This window comes from Hyperolius riggenbachi, chromosome 12, assembly GCF_040937935.1.
Source record: "Hyperolius riggenbachi isolate aHypRig1 chromosome 12, aHypRig1.pri, whole genome shotgun sequence".
Classification (NCBI taxonomy): domain Eukaryota; kingdom Metazoa; phylum Chordata; class Amphibia; order Anura; family Hyperoliidae; genus Hyperolius; species Hyperolius riggenbachi.
The window spans coordinates 232,771,198-232,791,852 of NC_090657.1; the positions used below are offsets into that span (position 1 = coordinate 232,771,198).

At 49.5% G+C, this 20,655-nt stretch overlaps 1 protein-coding gene and 1 long non-coding RNA gene across 2 annotated transcripts in view; one reads left to right on the forward strand and one right to left on the reverse strand.

Moving 5' to 3' along the window:
• Positions 1-20,655, forward strand: part of LOC137541811 (uncharacterized) — a 344,602-nt gene that overhangs the window by 139,084 nt on the left and 184,863 nt on the right. The window lies entirely within an intron of this gene.
• Positions 1-20,655, reverse strand: part of LOC137541220 (uncharacterized) — a 36,734-nt gene that overhangs the window by 15,874 nt on the left and 205 nt on the right. The window contains exon 2 of the mRNA XM_068262403.1: positions 20,441-20,499. The gene's annotated coding sequence lies outside the window, so the exon portion shown is untranslated. The remainder of the gene's footprint in view (positions 1-20,440; positions 20,500-20,655) is intronic.

Here is a 20,655-nt window from a genome sequence, read left to right on the forward strand (position 1 = left end):
ACCTATACTGGGGGCAACTATACTACCTATTCTGGGGCAACTATACTTTCTATACTGGGGCAACTATACTAGCTACCTATACTGGGGGCAACTATACTACCTATTCTTTGGCAACTATACTTTCTATACTGGGGCAACTATACTAGCTACCTATACTGGGGGCAACTATACTAGCTACCTATACTGGGGCAACTATAATTCCTATACTGGGACAACTATGCTAGCTACCTATACTGGGGGCAACTATACTAGCTATCTATACTGGGGCAACTATAATTCCTATACTGGGGCAACTATGCTAGCTACCTATACTGGGGCAACTATACTACCTATACTGGGGCAACTATACTAGCTACCTATACTGGGGCAACTATACTAGCTACCTATACTGGGGCAACTATACTAGCTACCTATACTGGGGCAACTATACTAGCTACCTATACTGGGGGCAACTATACTACCTATTCTTTGGCAACTATACTTTCTATCCTGGGGCAACTATACTAGCTACCTATACTGGGGGCAACTATACTACCTATTCTGGGGCAACTATACTTTCTATACTGGGGCAACTATACTAGCTACCTATACTGGGGGCAACTATACTACCTATTCTTTGGCAACTATACTTTCTATACTGGGGCAACTATACTAGCTACCTATACTGGGGGCAACTATACTAGCTACCTATACTGGGGCAACTATAATTCCTATACTGGGACAACTATGCTAGCTACCTATACTGGGGGCAACTATACTAGCTATCTATACTGGGGCAACTATAATTCCTATACTGGGGCAACTATGCTAGCTACCTATACTGGGGCAACTATACTACCTATACTGGGGCAACTATACTAGCTACCTATACTGGGGCAACTATACTAGCTACCTATACTGGGGCAACTATACTAGCTACCTATACTGGGGCAACTATACTAGCTACCTACACTGGGGGCAACTATACTAGCTACCTATACTGGGGCAACTATACTAGTTCCCTTTACTGGGGGCAACTATACTTCCTATACTGGGGCAACTATATTAGCTACCTATACTGGGGCAACTATACTTTCTATACTGGGGCAACTATACTAGCTACCTATACTGGGGCAACTATAATTCCTATACTGGGGCTATAGTGAAATATCAGTATGTATTACCAATATTTCCTATCATTATTAGCACTGCAAGAGTAGAAAATAGGTACGATTACCGATAATCTACTATTGGTGATTTCTAGGCGCCCTTTTTTCATATCCACCTTCCCTCCCCCTCCCCCGCTACTAACCCTGAGAAATGTCCACTAAACTCCGCCCTCGCCATCCGCCATATGTTCATAAACCACCTTACCTGAAGAGGGCTGAAGAAGGACTAGAAGTCCCACAACATGGAACAATCCACAAAGCATTTTGTCACACGAGGACAAAACAAAGATATCCTGCTCAACGTTAGCTGCTCACGCTGCTCACGCCAACACAAGACTGCCAGTCTGCTGGGCTGTGCTGCCCTTATATGGAGCTGCTGCTGTGATGTCATAATGGGCCACACCCTCTTGTGTTTCCTGGTCACCTGTGTTACCATAGCAACCAGCCACAACACAACCCTCATCCTCCTGCAGCAGGAAACACAAGAGGGTGTGGCCCATTATGACATCACAGCAGCAGCTGCATATAAGGGCAGCACAGCAAACCGGCAGAAAATAGCATTTTTAAAGCGAAAATGACTTTGGGGAAAATTTGCACGCAACATTGTTCACCATCACTGTTAATGCGCGTGTTATGTGGTAATGTACGGTATGCAGTGGGCGGGGCTGCCGCACACCGTTAGATCGCAGCGTATCGGGTGAACTGTGAACATCGCATGAGGTGTAACACTGCTGTGTGACTTTTCGCGTTACAATGTGTCCATTATGTCGCACCGCAACGCCCCACTGCGAATGGGCGCCTATTTCCTAGTTTCCAAAACGGCCCCGAGCGGGAGCAGGGGCTGCAGGCCCTATTGTTACGCCAGTGATATACACTATATATATATATATATATATATATTTTTCAGGTTTTCGCTGTAAAAATAGTTTCAGTAAAAATATAGTTTTTCTTTATTGTCACGCTTTTTATGATTTTTCCCGGTAAAAATATTGTTTTCCGCGCTTTCGTGGTAAAAATAGCGATTTTTCACGTTTTAATGAAAAATGCAAAAATACAACTATTTTGTGTGGAAATTTCTCAAAATTGAAAATCGCATTTTTAAAGCGAAAATTCCCAATTGGCGAGCAGCGCTGCTCACTATGTAACCTTAGGCCTTGAGATGGGATTGGTGAAGCCCCCAGTGCTACAGTCACTGCAATAAAAGCATAAAAACCACAAGAAGTGAGCTCAGGCGGGCTCTCAGCAGGCAGACATGCCCTATGCAGCTCTGTACAGAGTATACAGTGGCTTGCAAAAGTATTCGGCCCCCTTGAAGATTTCCACATTTTGTCACATTACTGCCACAAACATGAATACATTTTATTGGAATTCCACGTGAAAGACCAATACAAAGTGGTGTACACGTGAGAAGTGGAACGAAACTCATACATGATTCCAAACATGTTTTACAAATAAATAACTGCAAAGTGGGGTGTGCGTAATTATTCGGCCCCCTGAGTCGATACTTTGTAGAACCACCTTTTGCTGCAATTACAGCTGCCAATCTTTTAGGGTATGTCTCTACCAGCTTTGCACATCTAGAGACTGAAATCCTTGCCCATTCTTCTTTGCAAAACAGCTCCAGCTCAGTCAGATTAGATGGACAGCGTTTGTGAACAGCAGTTTTCAGATCTTGCCACAGATTCTCGATTGGATTTAGATCTGGACTTTGACTGGGCCATTCTAACATATGGATATGTTTTGTTTTAAACGATTCCATTGTTGCCCTGGCTTTATATTTAGGGTCGTTGTCCTGCTGGAAGGTGAACCTCTGCCCCAGTCTCAAGTCTTTTGCAGTCTCCAAGAGGTTTTCTTCCAAGAATGCCCTGTATTTGGCTCCACCCATCTTCCCATCAACTCTGACCAGCTTCCCTGTCCCTGCTGAAGAGATGCACCCCCAGAGCATGATGCTGCCACCACCATATTTGACAGTGGGGATGGTGTGTTCAGAGTGATGTGCAGTGTTAGTTTTCCGCCACAAATAGCGTTTTGCATTTTGGCCCAAAAGTTCCATTTTGGTCTCATCTGACCAGAGCGTCTTCTTCCACATGGATCAGTTAAAAATGGCGCCCAGCACCGATAGATAAAAACGGCGCACCATTGACTTACATTACGAAACGATATTTATCGTTTTAAATGTTAAAAAATGGCGCCGACCTTTTGAACGAAATTTATCGTTTTAAAACTTTTTTTGTTTGTCCTGCCTGAACGATATTTATTATCTTTTTAACCCCTGCTTTGCTGCCGTTTTGAAAATATCTGCCCGCCGGCTTTAATGTTTAATAGCAAAGCCCCCTTAAACGCTAAAAACACTAAATTTGCAGGGAATGTTAAGAAAAAAATTGTGAACAAGAAATTTTTTTTTTTCAAAAAGACCTTATAGTTTTTGAGAAAATCGATTTTGAATGTTCTCCTTCTGACCGTGGGAAAAGCCCGCCGACTTTAGCGGTTAATAGCAAAGCCCCTTTAAATGCCAGAAACACCAAATGTGTAGGGAAATGTTAAGAAGAACAGTGGGAACAAGAAGAAATGTTTTTTTTCAAAAAGACCTTATTGTTTTTGAGAAAATCGATTTTAAATCTTCAAAGAGAAAAATTATCCATTTAAATCGCGTAATGACTTTTCTGCGGAAACAATTCCGCCAACTTTAGCAGTTAATAGCAATGTCCCCTTAAATCCTAGCAACACCAAATTTGCAGGATATGTTAAAAAGATACTGGGAATTTGAACAATATTTAAAAAAAAACTATAAGGTCTTTTTGAAAAAAAAATGTCTTCTTGTTCCCACTGTTCTTCTTAACATTTCCCTACACATTTGGTGTTTCTGGCATTTAGAGGGGCCTTGCTATTAACCGCTAAATTCGGCGGGCGTTTAATTTTCCCACGGTCAGAAGGAGAATATTCAAAATCGATTTTCTCAAAAACTATAAGGTCTTTTTGAAAAAAAAATGTTTTTCTTGTTCACAATTTTTTTCTTAACATTCCCTGCAAATTTGGTGTTTTTAGCGTTTAAGGGGGCTTTGCTATTAAACATTAAAGCCGGCGGGCAGATATTTTCCAAACGGCAGCAAAGCAGGGATTAAAACGATAAATATCGTTCAGGCAGGATTAAAAAAAAAAAATTAAAAATAATAAAAAATAAATTTTGTTCAAAAGGTCTGCACTATTTTAACCTTTAAAACGATAAAGTGTAGAGAAACCGAGAGCCCAATATAGTGTAGTATGTTAAGCATAAATGAAGTAAAGGTTATCGTGAGAAAATTATACTCACAAACATGGGTTACCACACAGGCAACCACTGTATAGGCAGGTGAGGAGATTAGACCTGTCCTCGCTCAGGGATAAGAAGTCGCTCTCTGTAGATGCGAAAGGGGGTAGATCACCCCTCCACCAGGGGTGGACACGGTATAGCAGTAGGAGAACAGAGGCGCCAGCAGGATAAAAGTGGATAAAAACTTTAAAATTTGCTGGGAGGAAGCGGTGGACTTACCTCCATAAAGCAGACACGAAAGACTGTCTGAATAGTAGTCACATTTATTAATTAGTACCCCAAAACAGTGCAACGCGTTTCGCAGGCCCAGTCCGCTTCATCAGGCAATAAACATGGGGACAAGACAGAATTTTAGCAATAGCCAGTGTAGCGCCTCAGTGGGGCGCTCACTGAGGCGCTACTTCTCCTACTGCTTTAAAACGATAAATATCGTTTTAAACACATATCGGGCAGAAGGGGGCGCCATTATTTAGCCTGCGCCATTTTTCACTGGACCCTCTTCCACATGTTTGCTGTGTCCCCCACATGGCTTGTGGCAAACTGCAAACGGGACTTTTTAGGCCCGGTTCACACTTGCGGTTTTGTAAAAACCGGAACGGATGTCCGGACCGCACCGGTTCCTATCCGGATCAGGTCCGGATCCGGTCCGTTTGCATCCGTTTTCCGTGCGGTAGGAACACGGTTGCGGTCCGGATCCGGTTTCTTAAAGAGATAACAACCTGTAAATACCTGGGGTCTGGGAGGTCAGCGGAAGCTCTGGGGTCATTGTTGGAGACAGGTGGACGTGTGGAGACCATCCGTGGATACAGAGACTGCAGTTGGGACCATGGATCCAGTCATTTTTTACTCGTATTACCTGGGAATTCTCTCCTTCCTGTTGTTCACCTACTACTATGTGGGGAGAAGGCCTCACCTCCTCGTTATCAGACATATCATCAGACATGTTGCTGCCAAAGAGCTCCAGCATGAAATCCCTGCTGCTCCACTCTGTGAACGCTGGGCCCATGTGGTCCCCATCCAAAATGGCCACTAGAAAAAGCATAGGAAGTGGGGTAGAACGTCCGGTTTTTATAGCCAGTGTGTTGTGCGCTCTCCGGTTCTCATTGCTTTGTATTGGCCGGATGCAACAGTCAGGCTCCGCTCCGGATACGTCTGCCGGAGGAGCCGGACCAAAACATAGCGCATGTTGGATCTTATGCCGGAGTCCGGATCCGGTCCGGACAAAACGGACGCATGTGAACGGACGCATAGACTTTCATTGCTATGCCGTGCCTCCGTTCCGCATGCGGTCCGGCTCCGGCACGGCGATTCCGGACGGCGACCGCTAATGTGAACCAGGCCTTATGCTTTTCTGTTAACAATGGCTTTCTTCTTGCCACTCTTCAATAAAAGCCAACTTTGTACAGTGCATGACTAATAGTTGTCCTATGTACAGATTCCCCCACCTGAGCTGTAGATCTCTGCAGCTCGTCCAGAGTCACCATGGGCCTCTTGACTGCATTTCTGATCAGCGCTCTCTTTGTTCGGCCTGTGAGTTTAGGTGGACGGCCTTGTCTTGGTAGGTTTACAGTTGTGCCATACTCCTTCCATTTCTGAATGATCACTTGAACAGTGCTTTGTGGGATGTTCAAGGCTTTGGAGATCTTTTTGTAACCTAAGCCTGCTTTACATTTCTCAATAACTTTATCCCTGACCTGTATGGTGTGTTCTTTGAACTTCATGGTGTTGTTGCTCCCAAGATTCTCTTAGACAACCTCTGAGGCCGTCACAGAGCAGCTGTATTTGTACTGACATTAGATTACACACAGGTGCACACTATTTAGTCATTAGCACTCATCATGCAATGTCTATGGGCAACTGACTGCACTCGGACCAAAGGGGGCTGAATAATTACGCACACCCCACTTTGCAGTTATTTATTTGTTAAAAATTTTTGGAATGATGTATGATTTTTGTTCCACTTCTCATGTGTACACCACTTTGTATTGGTCTTTCATGTGGAATTCCAATAAAATTGATTCATGTTTGTGGCAGTAATATGACAAAATGTGGAAAACTTCAAGGGGGCCGAATACTTTTGCAAGCCACTGTATATTGTCACTTACCTGTCCCTCGGAGGAGCTCACAACCTAATCCTTACCATAGTCTTACGTTTATGTATGTATCGTGGTCTAGGGCCAATTTAGAGGTAAGCCAATTAAAGGACACCCGAGGCGAAAATAAACAAATGAAATAAACAATTGTATCTATCTTCCTTCTCTTAAAAATAACTTTTTTTAAGATATTCCACAGTTTTATTTTATGTTTAAATCTACTTTTTAAGTTTCAACTGTTTTATTGTTTTTGCTCAATGTCACATTCATTGACATATGCCAGAGATAAAATCTATTAACTATTAACCCTTTTTATCTTTTTCCTGCTCTCAGAAACCATTTTCTGCTAGGAAAGTGTTTTATAGTTGGAATTTCTTATCAGTGAGGGTCACACTGTCGTCACTTCCTGTCAGGAGTCAGGACTAAGTCAGCCACTTACATACATGATATTTAACTCTTTCAGACAGAGAAAGAAAGAAAAAGGAACATAGCATAGCCATTTGTGTGCTAGGCACCGTACATACCCATGTCTATCTCATCATGTCACCTTTGGTATCCTTTAACTTATCTGTATGGTTTTGGGATGTGGGAGGAAACCGGAATGCCCTGAGGAAACCCATGCAGACACAGGGAGAACATACAAACTCCTTGCAGATGTTGACCTGGCTGGAATATGAACCAAGGACCCAATGTTGCAAGGCAAGAGCGCTAACCACTACGCCACCGCGCTGCCCACTACGCAAATGACTAATGATTAATGTCCGTTGTTAAAGGGGAACTGAAGAGAGAGGTATATGGAGGCTGTCATGTTTATTTCCTTTTAGACAATACCAGTTGCCTGTCAGCCCTGCTGATCCTCTGCCTCTAATACTATTAGCCATAGCCCCTGAACAAGCATGCAGCAGATCAGGTGTTTCAGTGGTTCAGACTTATAAGTCTGATCTGACAAGACTAGCTGCATGCTTGTTTCTGGTTTTAATCAGATACTACTGCAGAGAAATAGACCAGCAGGGCTGCCAGGCAACTGGTATTGATTAAAAGGAAATAAACATGACAGCCTCCATATACCTCTCTCTTCAGTTCCCCTTTAAATGTCCAATTTCAAATTGGTAAATTAGACCAACAGTATCAGTAAATGTCCAGCGTGTGATCTCTATCACTGGGGTCCAGTGAAAAGTCAAACAGCAATAAGATTGCTCCACTATTCCCAGAGGCGTATCTGGGTAATAAGGCTCCTATGGCAAACACTGAAAGTGCGCCCTCCCACTCCTTTTTCCCTTCAAGGGTGGCTAGGTTAGTGTGAAGAGTGGGTGGATAGATGAAGGGTGGCTGGGTCTAAGTGAAGGGTGGCTGGGGCAGGGTGGCTGGGACAGGGTGGCTGGGTCCGACTACAGGGTGGCTGGGACAGGGTTGCTGGGTCTGGGTGCAGGGTGAGTCTGCATGCACGGTGGCTTGGGCAGGTTGAAGGGGGGCTGGGTAGGTGGCTGAATGAAGGGTGGCTGGGTGCAGGGTGGCAGGGTGCAGAGTGGCAGGGTGAAGGGTGGCTGGGTGCTGGGTGAGGGGTGGCTGGGTAAAGGGTGGCTGGGTGCATGGTGAAGGGTGGCTGGCTGCTGGGTGTAGGGTGGATGGGTGAAGGGTTGCAGGGTGGCTGGGTGCTGGGTGAATAGTGGCTGGGTGCAGGGTGACTGGGTGCAGGGTGGCTGGGTGAAGAGTGGCTGGGTGCTAGCTGAAGGGTGGCTGGGTAAAGGGTGGCTGGGTAAAGGGTGAAGGGTGGCTGGGTGAATAGTGGCTGGGTGTGGGGTGGCTGGGTGCAGGGTAAAGGGTAACTGGGTGCAGGGTGCTGGGTGAAGGGTGGCTGGGTGAAGGGTGGCTGGCTGCAGGGGGAATAGTGGCTGGGTGCAAGGTGGTTGGGTATATAATGGCTAGGTGCAGGGTGGCTGGGTGCAGGGTGGCTGGGTGAAGGGTGGCTGGGTGAAGGGTGGCGGGGTGAAGGGTGGCGGGGTGAAGGGTAACTGGGTGCAGGGTTAAGGGAGGCTGGGTGAAGGGTGGCTGGGTGCTGGGTGAATAGTGGCTGGGTGCTGGGTGAAGGGTGGCTGGCTGCAGGGAGGCTGGGTGAAGGGTAACTGGGTGCAGGGTGGCTGGGTGAAGGGTGGCTGGGTGCAGGGTGAATAGTGGCTGGGTACTGGATGGCTGGGTGTAGGGTGGCTGGATGGCTGGGTGAAGGGTAACTGGGTGCTGGGTGAAGGGTGGCTGGGTGCAAGGTGGCTGGGTGCTGGGTGAAGGGTGGCTAGATGCAGGGAGGCTGGGTGAAGGGTAACTGGGTGCAGGGTGGCTGGGTGAAGGGTGGCTGGGTGAAGGGTGGCGGGGTGAAGGGTGGCGGGGTGAAGGGTAACTGGGTGCAGGGTTAAGGGAGGCTGGGTGAAGGGTGGCTGGGTGCTGGGTGAATAGTGGCTGGGTGATGGGTGAAGGGTGGCTGGCTGCAGGGAGGCTGGGTGAAGGGTAACTGGGTGCAGGGTGGCTGGGTGAAGGGTGGCTGGGTGCAGGGTGAATAGTGGCTGAGTGCTGGATGGCTGGGTGAAGGGTGGCTGGATGGCTGGGTGAAGGGTAACTGGGTGCTGGGTGAAGGGTGGCTGGGTGCAAGGTGGCTGGGTGCTGGGTGAAGGGTGGCTAGATGCAGGGAGGCTGGGTGAAGGGTAACTGGGTGCAGGGTGGGTGAGTGAAGGGTGGCTGGGTGCGGGGTGAATAGTGGTTGGGTGGCTGGGTGAAGGGTGGCTGGGTAAAGGATGGGTGGCTGTGTAAAGGGTGCTGGGTGAAGGGTGGCTGGCTGCAGGGATGCTGGGTGAAGGGTAACTGGGTGCAGGGTGGCTGGGTGAAGGGTGGCTGGGTAAAGGGTGGGTGGCTGTGTAAAGGGTGGGTCACTGGGTAAAGGGTGGGTCACTGTGTAACGCACCACACACAGCTGTTTGTGCAGTGACGGCCGTGCTTGACTGGTGCACACCTTGACGAGAGTGCAGGTGTTGGCGGCTTTCCAGCCCATATGGTCGCCGGGCTGAGGTAGGTCAAAGACAGAACAGTGACTGTCCAGCTGATCGAATTTGGTCTGCCCACAATAAAGAAACCTCATTATCTTGGGTGTGCACCCCCCCCCCCCCCGAGACACTCATATAGCTGGCGGTCATTGCTTCATTGTGATACGCAAACCCCTTCACCGCGGCAAGATAACGATCACAAAGGGGAATTGACACATGTACATGCCTTTTGTTTTGTTGTTTCCACGCACCAGAAAAACTGTTATAGCGGCCGCTGCTAGCAGCAGCCTTAAAAATCCAGGAATCCGCCTGGAGTCCTGGACCCTGTTGGTGGTGGTGGAGAAGGCAGCCAAGCAGCCTGCAGGCAGAGATGCTGTGTGGGGAGCAACTTAGTCATGGAGCAGGCAGTCACACGGCGTGCAGACAGAGATGCTGTGTGTGGGTACTGACTTAGTCTTCGGGCGGCAGTAGCCCTCCGGGATCCATGCCCCATTCATTTTGATAAAGGCGAAGTACTGAACACTTTTGTGACCTAGGCGACTTCTCATCTGAGTGACAATGCCTCCAGCTGCACTGAAAGTCCTTTCTGACAGGATGCTTGAGGCGGGGCAAGACAGAAGTTGGATGGCAAATTCTGACAGCTCTGGCCACAGGTCAAGCCTGCGCACCCAGTAGTCCAGGGGTTCATCGCTGCTCACAGTGTCTACATCCACATTTAAGGCCAGGTAGTTGGCTACCTGCCGGTCCAAGCGTTGGTGGAGGGTGGATCCGGAAGGGCTAAGGCAAGACATTGGACCAGGGATGGATCTAGGGGGGGCAAGTGGGTCTCTTGCCCCAGGCGCAGTTTGTTGAATTCTTAAAAAGGCGGCAAAATTTGGATGGGGAATGGCAGTTTAGGTGCCAAAACCTGACCTTGCCCCAGGCGCAACTTGGTCTAGATCCGTCCCTGCATTGGACTAAAGAATGTCCGCATGTCCGACATCACCATGAGTTCGCTAGAGCATTCTGTCCTTGCCTGCGTGGACATGGGAAGAGGAGGATTACTGGCAGTGGCACCTTTATTCCGTTGTGCTGTGACATCACCCTTAAACGCACTGTAAAGCATAGTTGCCAGCTTGTTCTGCAAGTGCTGCATCCTTTCTGCCTTCTGCTGATTTGGAAACATCTCTGCCACTTTGTGCCTATACCGAGGGTCTAGTAGCGTGGCCACCTAGTACAGCTCATTCCCCTTGAGTTTTTTTATATGGGGGTCCCTCAACAGGCTGGACAGCATGAAAGTTAGATGCTGACGTACTATCCATCTCCTCTTGCTCTTCCTCAGTGATGTCAGCTAAGTTCTCCTCCTCCCCCCAGCCACGAACAATACCAAGGGAAAGGTGAGCAGCACAAGCCCCCTGTGACACCTGCTGCGGTTGTTCTTCCGCCTCCTCCTCCAAACCCCCCCCCCACCTTCCTCATCATCTGACTCCTCTTCCCCACACGACTCTTCCTCCTCCCATCACTGTGCTGCCGCAGGTGTTGAGGAATCATTTGCTTCTTCTGAGAATTGATCCCACAACTCTTCCTCCTGTTCCTGCTCAGGCTCCTCCACAGCTTGATCCACCACTCTACGCATGGCACGCTCCAGGAAGAAAGCATATGGGATCAAATCGCTGATGGCGCCTTCACTGCGACTCACCAGGTTTGTCACCTCCTCAAACGGCCGCATGAGCCTGCAGGCATTTTGCATGAGTGTCCAGTACTTCGGCAAGAACATCCCCATCTCCCTAGAGCATGTCCTTTGACTGTGGTTGTAGAGATACTGTTTGACGGCTTTCTCCTGTTGTAGCAGGTGGTTGAACATCAGGAGCGTTGAAATTCATCGTGTCGGGCTATCGCAAAACAAGTGTCTCACCGGCAATTTGTTTCTCCGCTGAATATCGGCAAAGCGTGCCATGGCCGCGTAAGGCCACCTGAAATGTCCACACACCTTCCTCGACTGCTTCAGGATGTCCTGTAAGCCTGGGTACTTAGACACAAATCTCTGAATTATGAGATTCAGCACATGTGATGTGCCATGCAGGGTACAGGTGTCAACTTTCCCAAATTCAAAGCCGAAATGAGATTGCTACCGTTGTCACACACCACGTTGCCGATCTCCAGTTGGTGCGGAGTCAGCCACTGATCCACCTGTTTATTCAGAGCAGCCAGGAGAGCTGCTCCAGTGTGACTCTCCGCTTTGAGGCAAGACATGTCTAAGATGGCGTGACACCGTCGTACCTGGCATGCAGCATATGCCCTGGGGAGCTGGGGCTGTGTAGCTGGAGAGGAGATCGCAGCACCAGTAGAGTTGAACTGCCACTTAGCCAAGGAGGAAGAGGAGGACGACTGCGAAGAGGATGTAGCAGGAGGAGAGGAGGTGGCAGGAGGCCTGCCTGCAAGACGTGGAGGTGTCACAACTAGGTCTGCTGCACAGCCACATACTCCATGCTTGCCAGTGGTCACCAGGTTGACCCAATGGGCTGTGTAAGCAATGTACCATGCTGGGCAGACCAGGCATCCGTGGTCAAATGAACCCTTGACCCAACATTGTGTGCCAGAGATGACACCACTTGCCTTTCAACTTCACGGTACAGTTTGGGTATCGCCTTTTTGGAGAAATAATTGTGGCCTGGTATCTTCCACTGCAGTATCCCAATGGCCACAAATTTTCGGAAGGCCTCAGAGTCCACCAGCTGGTATGGTAACAGCTGGTGAGATAACAGTTCCGTCAAGCCAGCTGTCAGACGCTGGGCAAGGGGGTGACTGGCAGACATTGGCTTCTTCCGCTCAAAGATTGCCCTCGCGGACACCTGGCTGCTGCTGTGAGCAGTAACCGCTCAAGTTGAAAGGTGGAGTGGAGGAGGGTGGCTGTGATTGTGAAGGTGCAAGAGAGAAAGCGGCTGAACATGATGCACCTGAAGGAGGAAGAGGAGAAGGAGGGTGGCTTTGCTTTTGTGTGCTGCTTTTCCTCAGGTGGTCTTCCCATTGCAGTTTGCACCTTTTCTCTATGTGCCTTCATAAGGCAGTTGTCCTTACGCGGCTGTTGGCCTTTCCACAGCTCAATTTTTGGCGGCAGAGAGAACAGATAGCATTGCTCTGATCTGAGCCCAGGGGTGTGGGCACTACAGGTGGCATCAGCAGCTGACGTTGAAGGGCATGTTGGCTGGCTGTCCATAGGTGGCGAAACATGGCGCCGGACACTGCCACCAGCTGTTTCTAAAGACGAGCTCCCCCTGCTTCTTTCAGCAACTCGTCTCCTCCTCCTCCTCTTTGACTCCCCCTCTGAACTGTCCCCTTCGTCATCTTATCTATTAGGATTCCACGTGGCATCCATATCATCATAATCATCCTCCCCAGCTTTGCTTGCCTCAGACACCTCATAAACTGCACCCACAGCAGGTACTTCATCATCCTCCTCACACCTTACGTCCATAGTGTCGCCTAACTCAGACATGAGGTGGTGTAACTTGCTTAGCTCCTTCATCTTGTTGTAACAATAATGTCTGTGAATCAGTTAATTTCCCACCAAATAACTCCTGCGAAGTGTCAAATGCAGCGGATGTGGTGCTTGTAGTAGCGCTGGTGGCTGCGGAAGAGGAGGTGTTCTGTGTTAAATAGTCAACCACGTCCTCACAATCTTGGGAGTTGATGGGACGTGCCTTCTTCTGAGCACTGTACTTTGGGCCAGGGCCGCACGAAATCACGTCAGCACGACCTTGAACAGACCTGCCGGGTGGCCTGCCTCTGGGTCTGCCCCTGCCTCTACCTGTTTTGTCCATATCGGGGGGGATGAAGTGAAAGGTATGCACTGACTTGATTAATACAATGTGCAGTCACATAGGTGCAGTGAAAGGTATGCAGTGACTGGTATTACAATACAATGTGCAGCTGTCACACAAGTGTAGTTAACAGGTATGCACGGACTGGTATATTACAAATGTGCAGCTGTCACACACACAGGTACCATGAACAGGTGCAGTGACTGGTATATAATATAACACTGCTTGCAGTCACGTAGGTAGGTGCACTACTGAACAGGTATGCAGTGATTGGTATTACAAATGTGCAGCTGTCACACACACAGGTACCGTGAACAGGTGCAGCGACTGGTAGTATATAACACTGCGTGCGCTCACGTAGGTAGGTAGGGGCACTGAACAGGTAAGTATGCAGTGATTGGTATTACAAATGTGCAGCTGTCACACACACAGGTAGTCACTGAATGTGTTGGGCCTGGCAGTGGCACAGTAGGAATTACCAAGGGTCCACAGTCCAGCAGCTGCAACTGACTGACAGGGCTGTATATGCAACACAAGTGTCTATGGGACACACACACACAAAAAAAAAAATAGATCACAAGAACAACATTAGCTCTCAAAAGAGCTGTTGAGGATGAGGAGTGCTTTTTAGCAATAAGTATCAGCAAGAAGAAGCAACCTAACAAGCCTAACACAAGAGCCTAACTAAGCTTTCCCTATGTCAGCTGCCAGGTTCTCTCCCTTCTCTAATTACTGCAGCCACACGAGTGAGAGAAATGGCTGACGCTGCCTGCATTTTATAAGGGGGGGAGGGGCTCCAGGAGGGAGTGTAGCCTGACTGGCTACCCTGTGTCTGCTGACTGTGATGTAGAGGATCAAAGTTGACCCTAATGATGTAGTATAGGGGGCGGGTCGAACTCGCATATAGTTCGAGGTTTACCCCGAACGCGAACCATCGAAGTTCACGCGTATAAGTTCGCGGTCGAACCGTTCGGGCCATCTCTAGTTAGGGTTAGGCACCACTGGGGGGGGGGGGGGGGGTGGTTAGGATTAGGCACCACCCAGGGGGCAATTAGGGTTAGGCAACACTGGTGGGGGTGGTTAGGGTTAGGCACCATCGGGGGGAGGTTAGGGTTAGGCACCACCAGGGGGGTGGTTAGGGTTCGGCACCACCGGGAGGGAGTTAGGGTTAGGCGCAACCAGGAGAGTGGTTAGGGGGCCCTAGGGCAAAATTAGCCTGGGGGCCCCCCAACAGACACCCCCCGACCAAAAAGCATAATTAGAGGCCCTTTGTTGCAGCCAAATTTCCCTCCTGGGCCCCTGAGCTGCTGACCCTCCCCCGAACACCTCCCAACTTAACAGACTCTGCAGAGTCCCTGGGGAGCAACAATTAAGATGGGGAGGGACACCTTGGGGGCCCCCTAGAGGCTCTGGGGTCCTGGGGCAATTGCCCATTTTTCCTATGGTAGCTCTGCCCTGGTGAGAGTAGGGTTGGGTTAAGCTGTATCAACTCCCATCTGTCTTAAGACCATATTTATCGCTAACCAATTTCGTTAACAATGTTTATCGTTATTGAGATTTCATTATCCACCAGCGCCATTTCATTATCCAACCGGGCCCTTTTTTCCTGGCGCATTTTTTTCATGCACACTTCTGTACAGACATCAGAATCCATGAACTCACCTTGTAGGTTCTGCAGGAACTGTTGGTATTACCCCCAAACCATTTAAAGTGACCCTAGAGCTTACCAAAGGAAAAACAAATGACATACCTATTAGGAGGAAAGACTCTGGATCCCAAAGGGCCTTCCCGGTTCTCTTAATGGCACTTTGTTCCAGTCCTGTCCACCCAGTGAAATGACTTGACTTGCAAGTCAAATACGTCTTGGGCCCTCCTCAAGTAGAGTTTGGAAGTACTTATGTTACCGAGTACTTCAGAGGAAAAGGAGATCCATATTGCAGTGCACATGCCAGGGCCGCTGCTAGCTACAAGCGAGGCACACCCTGCTAGGGGCATCACTTGAGGGGGGAGGGCCTCGCTTTCTTGCTGGTGGTGGCATGCCTGCCCTGTGCTGCCCCAGGGCCCCTAGTAACTTACGATACCCCATTCCAATGCAGACCCCTCTCACCGCAGCCACTCTCTCTTCCTCTCACTGCCTCCCTGGGTTGCGTCCTGTCTCTATGGTTACCCCAGCATTGCCTCTCATGAGGTCAGAGGTGACGGCACATGTAACCATAGCGACAAGAGGAGGAGAGTGTGTCCAGAGGAGGAGAGCACAGTGAGAGGAGTTGGTGCTGAAATGTGGTTATGTAAGCCGATACCTGCCTAACCTATACTGTGGCACCTGTACATGGCGAGCCTATATTGAGGGCACCACCTATACCTGGCTACCTATACTGTGGCACCTGGCTAATCTATACTGGGGTGGCACCTATAGCTCGCTACCTATACTCTGGCACCTGTACCTGGCTAACCTACACTGGGGCACCACCTGTACCTGGCTACCTATACTGAGGCATGTATAGCTCGTTACCGATATTGTGCCACCTGTACCTGGCTAACCTATACTGGGGCACCACCTATACCTGGCTAACCTATACTGGGGCACCACCTATACGTGGCTAGCTATACTGGGGCACCTATAGCTCATTACTTATACCGGGGGCACCTGTACCTGGCTAACCTATACTGGGGCACCACCTATACCTGGCTACCTATACTGGGGCACCACCTGTACCTGGCTACCTATACTGGGGCACCTATAGCTCATTACTTATACCGGGGCACCTGTTCCTGGCTAACCTATACTGGGGCACCTATAGCTCATTACTTATACTGGGGGCACCTGTACCTGGCTAACCTATACTGGGGTACCAACTGTACCTGGCTACCTATACTGGGGCATGTATAGCTCGTTACCGATACTGTGCCACCTGTACCTGGCTAACCTATACTGGGGCACCTATAGCTCATTATTTATACTGGGGGCACCTGTACCTGGCTACCTATACTGAGGCATGTATAGCTCGTTACCTATACTGTGCCACCTGTACCTGGCTAACCTATACTGGGGCACCACCTGTACCTGGCTACCTATACTAAGGCACCACCTGTACCTGGCTACCTATACTGGGGCACCTATAGCTCATTACTTATACTGGGGGCACCTGTACCTGGCTAACCTATACTGGGGTACCAACTGTACCTGGCTACCTATACTGGGACATGTATAGCTCGTTACCGATACTGTGCCACCTGTACCTGGCTAACCTATTGAGAAAGGGGGCAACCTTGTCGGGTGCCTCGTTTTATGGAAATCGATGTTGGGGATGAGCTAGGAAGCTTAAGGTACCCAATAGGGGTTGAATATAATTGCTCAATGATGTGAAGAAATGAGCCGCACAGGCCTGCCCTCTTCAACACACACTTCATGAAATCCCAAGAAATGGTGTCAAAGGCTTTTTCAATGTCTAACGCTAAAGTGATAAGTTGAGAGCCCGAGGATCTAGTGTGATGTAATATATTCATGGCTCTACGAATGTTGTCGGAGGCCTGCCTGTGCGGGACAAAACCCACTTGATCCTTATCCACTAGGAAGGGGAGGAGTATATTGAAGCATTGTGTTAGTATACTTGTAAGGATTTTGTAGTCAAGGTTTAATAGTGCTATTGGTCTGTAGTTTTTGATGTCTAACAAATCTCTGTCTAACATCATTCTGGCGGGGGCGTGGCCAAGATGGCGACCTGTTAGCAGCTGAAGGAAGGAGCTCCGTTGCCCGGCACTCTTAAATACTGATTTATACTGCACCGCTGCACACAAAAAGTCTCTCAGATATGTTTCAGCCTACCTGGACCACGCAGATCCAAAACTGGAGTGGTACGATCCACCGCATTTCCCTGCCGAAGAGAACTCTGCGCCGCCACTCCCGTGCAGAGGAGACTCCCCTGGCCTGACTAGGACACAGCGAACGGCTGAAAGATTCTCCCCATACGACACTGATATGTCGCAGCGTACCAAAGGGAGAGATAAAGACAAGGAGAAGGATAAGGGAGATAAACATGCCTCACTGGGGAAGGCTGCTCCTCAACCCACACCAGCAAAAGCCTCTTCTAAGCACAACCAGGAGGTGCAGGCCGAGGTCCACGCAGCTCCCCAAGATGGCGATGATCACTCTTCTCCGCCTCCTCCTGCTCCGCATGAGATCCTGGACGCAGGGCCGGGCCGAGGCATAGGCTGGAGAGGCTCCAGCCTCAGGGCGCAGTGTAGGAGGGGGCGCACAATTCATTTAGGTGTCATTCCCAATTGTGTATGAAGCAGAAAGAAATAAGAAAAGGGGATACATGACAGTGACTGCAAGCCAGATAACTAGAGATTAAGGTGTTGGGGAGGTTGGGGGCCTTGGGGCACCTATTAGTCTAATAGCAATCAGTGTGTGACAGCTGGGGTGGGAGGGATGGAGGGGCGCACTTTGGTGTCTCAGCCTTGGGTGCAGAAGGACCTTGTCCTGCCTCTGCCTGAACGCTATTAAACACTGCCAAGCCACCCTAACGCTTAAAATGGATAGCTATGAGGCTGGTCTTGACCTCCTTTCGGCATGATGTGGCTGCCCTCCGGGACCGTACTAAAGAGACGGAGCGCAGAATCTCAAACATAGAGGACATTCAATATAATCATTCCCGCGCAATCCCAAGAATGGAAAAACGGCTGGGAGAGCTGGAAACCAGAGCCGCAACAATCTAAGACTCCTGGGCCTTCCCGAAGGATCGGAGGTTGAACAGGTCCCGGATTTCATTGAAGCCCCGCTCCGCAAGCTCCTTCCGGAGGATACGTTTTCGCCTTATTTCCTCATCGAACGGGCACACCGCATACCGGCGAAGAAAGGCCCTCCTGGCGCACTCCCCAGGCCGGTAATCTTCAAGTTACTTAACTACAGAGACCATGATGCGATCCTGGCTACAGCACGAAAAGCAGAGAATCTAACATATGAAAACACCTGCCTCATGCTCTTTGCGGATTTTACTGCTGAAACGCAAATGCTTCGGAAATCATTTAACCAAGTAAAGCTCAAGCTTCGTGAAAAACAAATTAAGTATGCAATGCTGTTCCCGGCTCGGCTGCGGGTAGAGGATGGGGAATCGGCCATATTTTTTGAAAAGCCGCAAGAAGCAATGACCTGGATCGAGGCACGTCGTTAACGTCTGTCTACTCACTCTCTACATTTTATTTTGCTCTCTAACTCAGGTACTGTTGCTCTCATCACTTTTTTTAATTTTTGAATATACAGTACTATTTGAGGTCCCTGGATGTATACCTGGCACCTACTGTTCTCTATGCGCTCCCCTTGCAATGACTGTTAGCGGCGGCCTCCTGTGGGGAGGAAAGGCAAACTTCTATTACACCATCAAGATATCGACTGGCGTGTGCGCACTTAGACCTGCCGATATTCCCTCACCATCAGTATTCACTTTATATGCTCATCGGCATATTTATGCTGTTTATTGCTTAACTGCTCTCTGCCTAAGTACGGGTTGAGTACATGCTTAAATGCTAGCTGATGCACAAAATGAATATGACACCTTTAAAGGACTTACGAGGCCAGATTTGTAAAAAAATACATAAAAAAAGTTAGATACCTGTGTGTGTTTGCAAGGCACGGAGGACGCCGTCCGCGCCCTCCGTGTCGTTCCGCCTGGTCCCCGCTGCTTAATATGCCCCCGAACGACCCCCGACCGCACGGCCCGGGTCGGGCTCTCCAGCCTTCACAAAGATGGCCGCCGGAGCTGGCCGCGGCTGCGCAGTCCGCAGAGCCACGAGTGCGGCTGCGCAGCTCTAAGGCCAACTCCCCGATCCATGCTACTGTTACGTGGATCGGGGGGTTGGCCTTAGAGCTGCGCAGCCGCACTCGCGGCTATGCGGACTGCGCAGCCGCGGCCAGCTCCGGCGGCCATCTTGGTACAGGCTGGGGAGCACAACCCGGGCCGCGCGGTCAGGGACCGTTCGGGGGCATATTAAGCAGCGGGGACCCGGCGGAACGGCACGGAGTGCGCGGACGGTGTCCTCCGTGCCTTGCAAACACACACAGGTATCTAACTTTTTTAATGTATTTTTTACAAATCTGGCCTCGTAAGTCCTTTAAAGACAACTTTATGTTATGTGCTGTGATATGTCCCCTGCACAGCCTTTGTTTATTCCCACAGGGATGTTTCTACGATTTGATTTTGTATGTGAAAAATAAGGGGATGCTATTGTAGCCCTTTCTTTCTTACACCATCTGCGACACTTCCAGCTTTCACACTCACTCGGCCACCAGCTCCTCCAGCATAAACTCCAAGTGGACTGAAAGGGATGACACTCAGGCCTTCTGTGTTTTAAAGAGGAACTGTAACGACAAAACGGCCCCTGGGGGGTACTCACCTCAGGTGGGGGAAGCCTCCGGATCCTAATGAGGCTTCCCACGCCGTCCTGCGTCCCTCGGGGGTCTCGCTGTAGCCCTCTGTACAGCGGTGACGCAATATTTACCTTCCTGGCTCCTGCGCAGGCGCTCTGATGGCTGTCGGCGCCGAAGTAGGCGGAAATATCCGATCGCCGTCGGGTCTGCTCTACTGCGCAGGCGCAAGTTTCCGGCGCCTGCGCAGTAGAGCAGACCCGACGGAGATCGGGTATTTCTGTCTATTTCCTTGCCGAAAGTCGCCACAGCGCCCCCGCTGGAGCCAGCAAAGGTAAATATTGAACTGACAGTCGGCACAGTCGCCGGCTGTTCGGAGGGCTGCGGCGAGACCCCCGTGGGACAGAGGACGGCGTGGGAAGCCTCATTAGGATCCCGAGGCTTCCCCCACCCGAGGTGAGTACCCCCCAGGGGATGTTTTTCATGTTACAGAGTCTCTTTAAAGCTTTATTGAGGTGGAGTGCACTTGGCTGGAGCCTGTAAGACAACAGGGAAACACTGCCACTACCTGGGATACTGCCAGGCCACCGGCCCACCTCTTCCACAGTCAATCTTTGCACTCACAAAATACCATAAAACAGTGATCGTATAGTGGATTTTACATAGAACAATAATATGAACATAACAGCAACATACCTGTAAGACAACAGGGAAACACTGCCACAATCTGGGATACTGCCAGGCCACCAGCCCACCTATATCATAACAGGCAGTCATTATATTACATTCCCACATACATGTTACAGGATATATATATATACAAAGTATACAGAAACATGAACAAAAGAAAACATGTTACAGAGATATTACAGCAGGGTGATGGGAAACACTGCATGTCTCATACAGCAGCC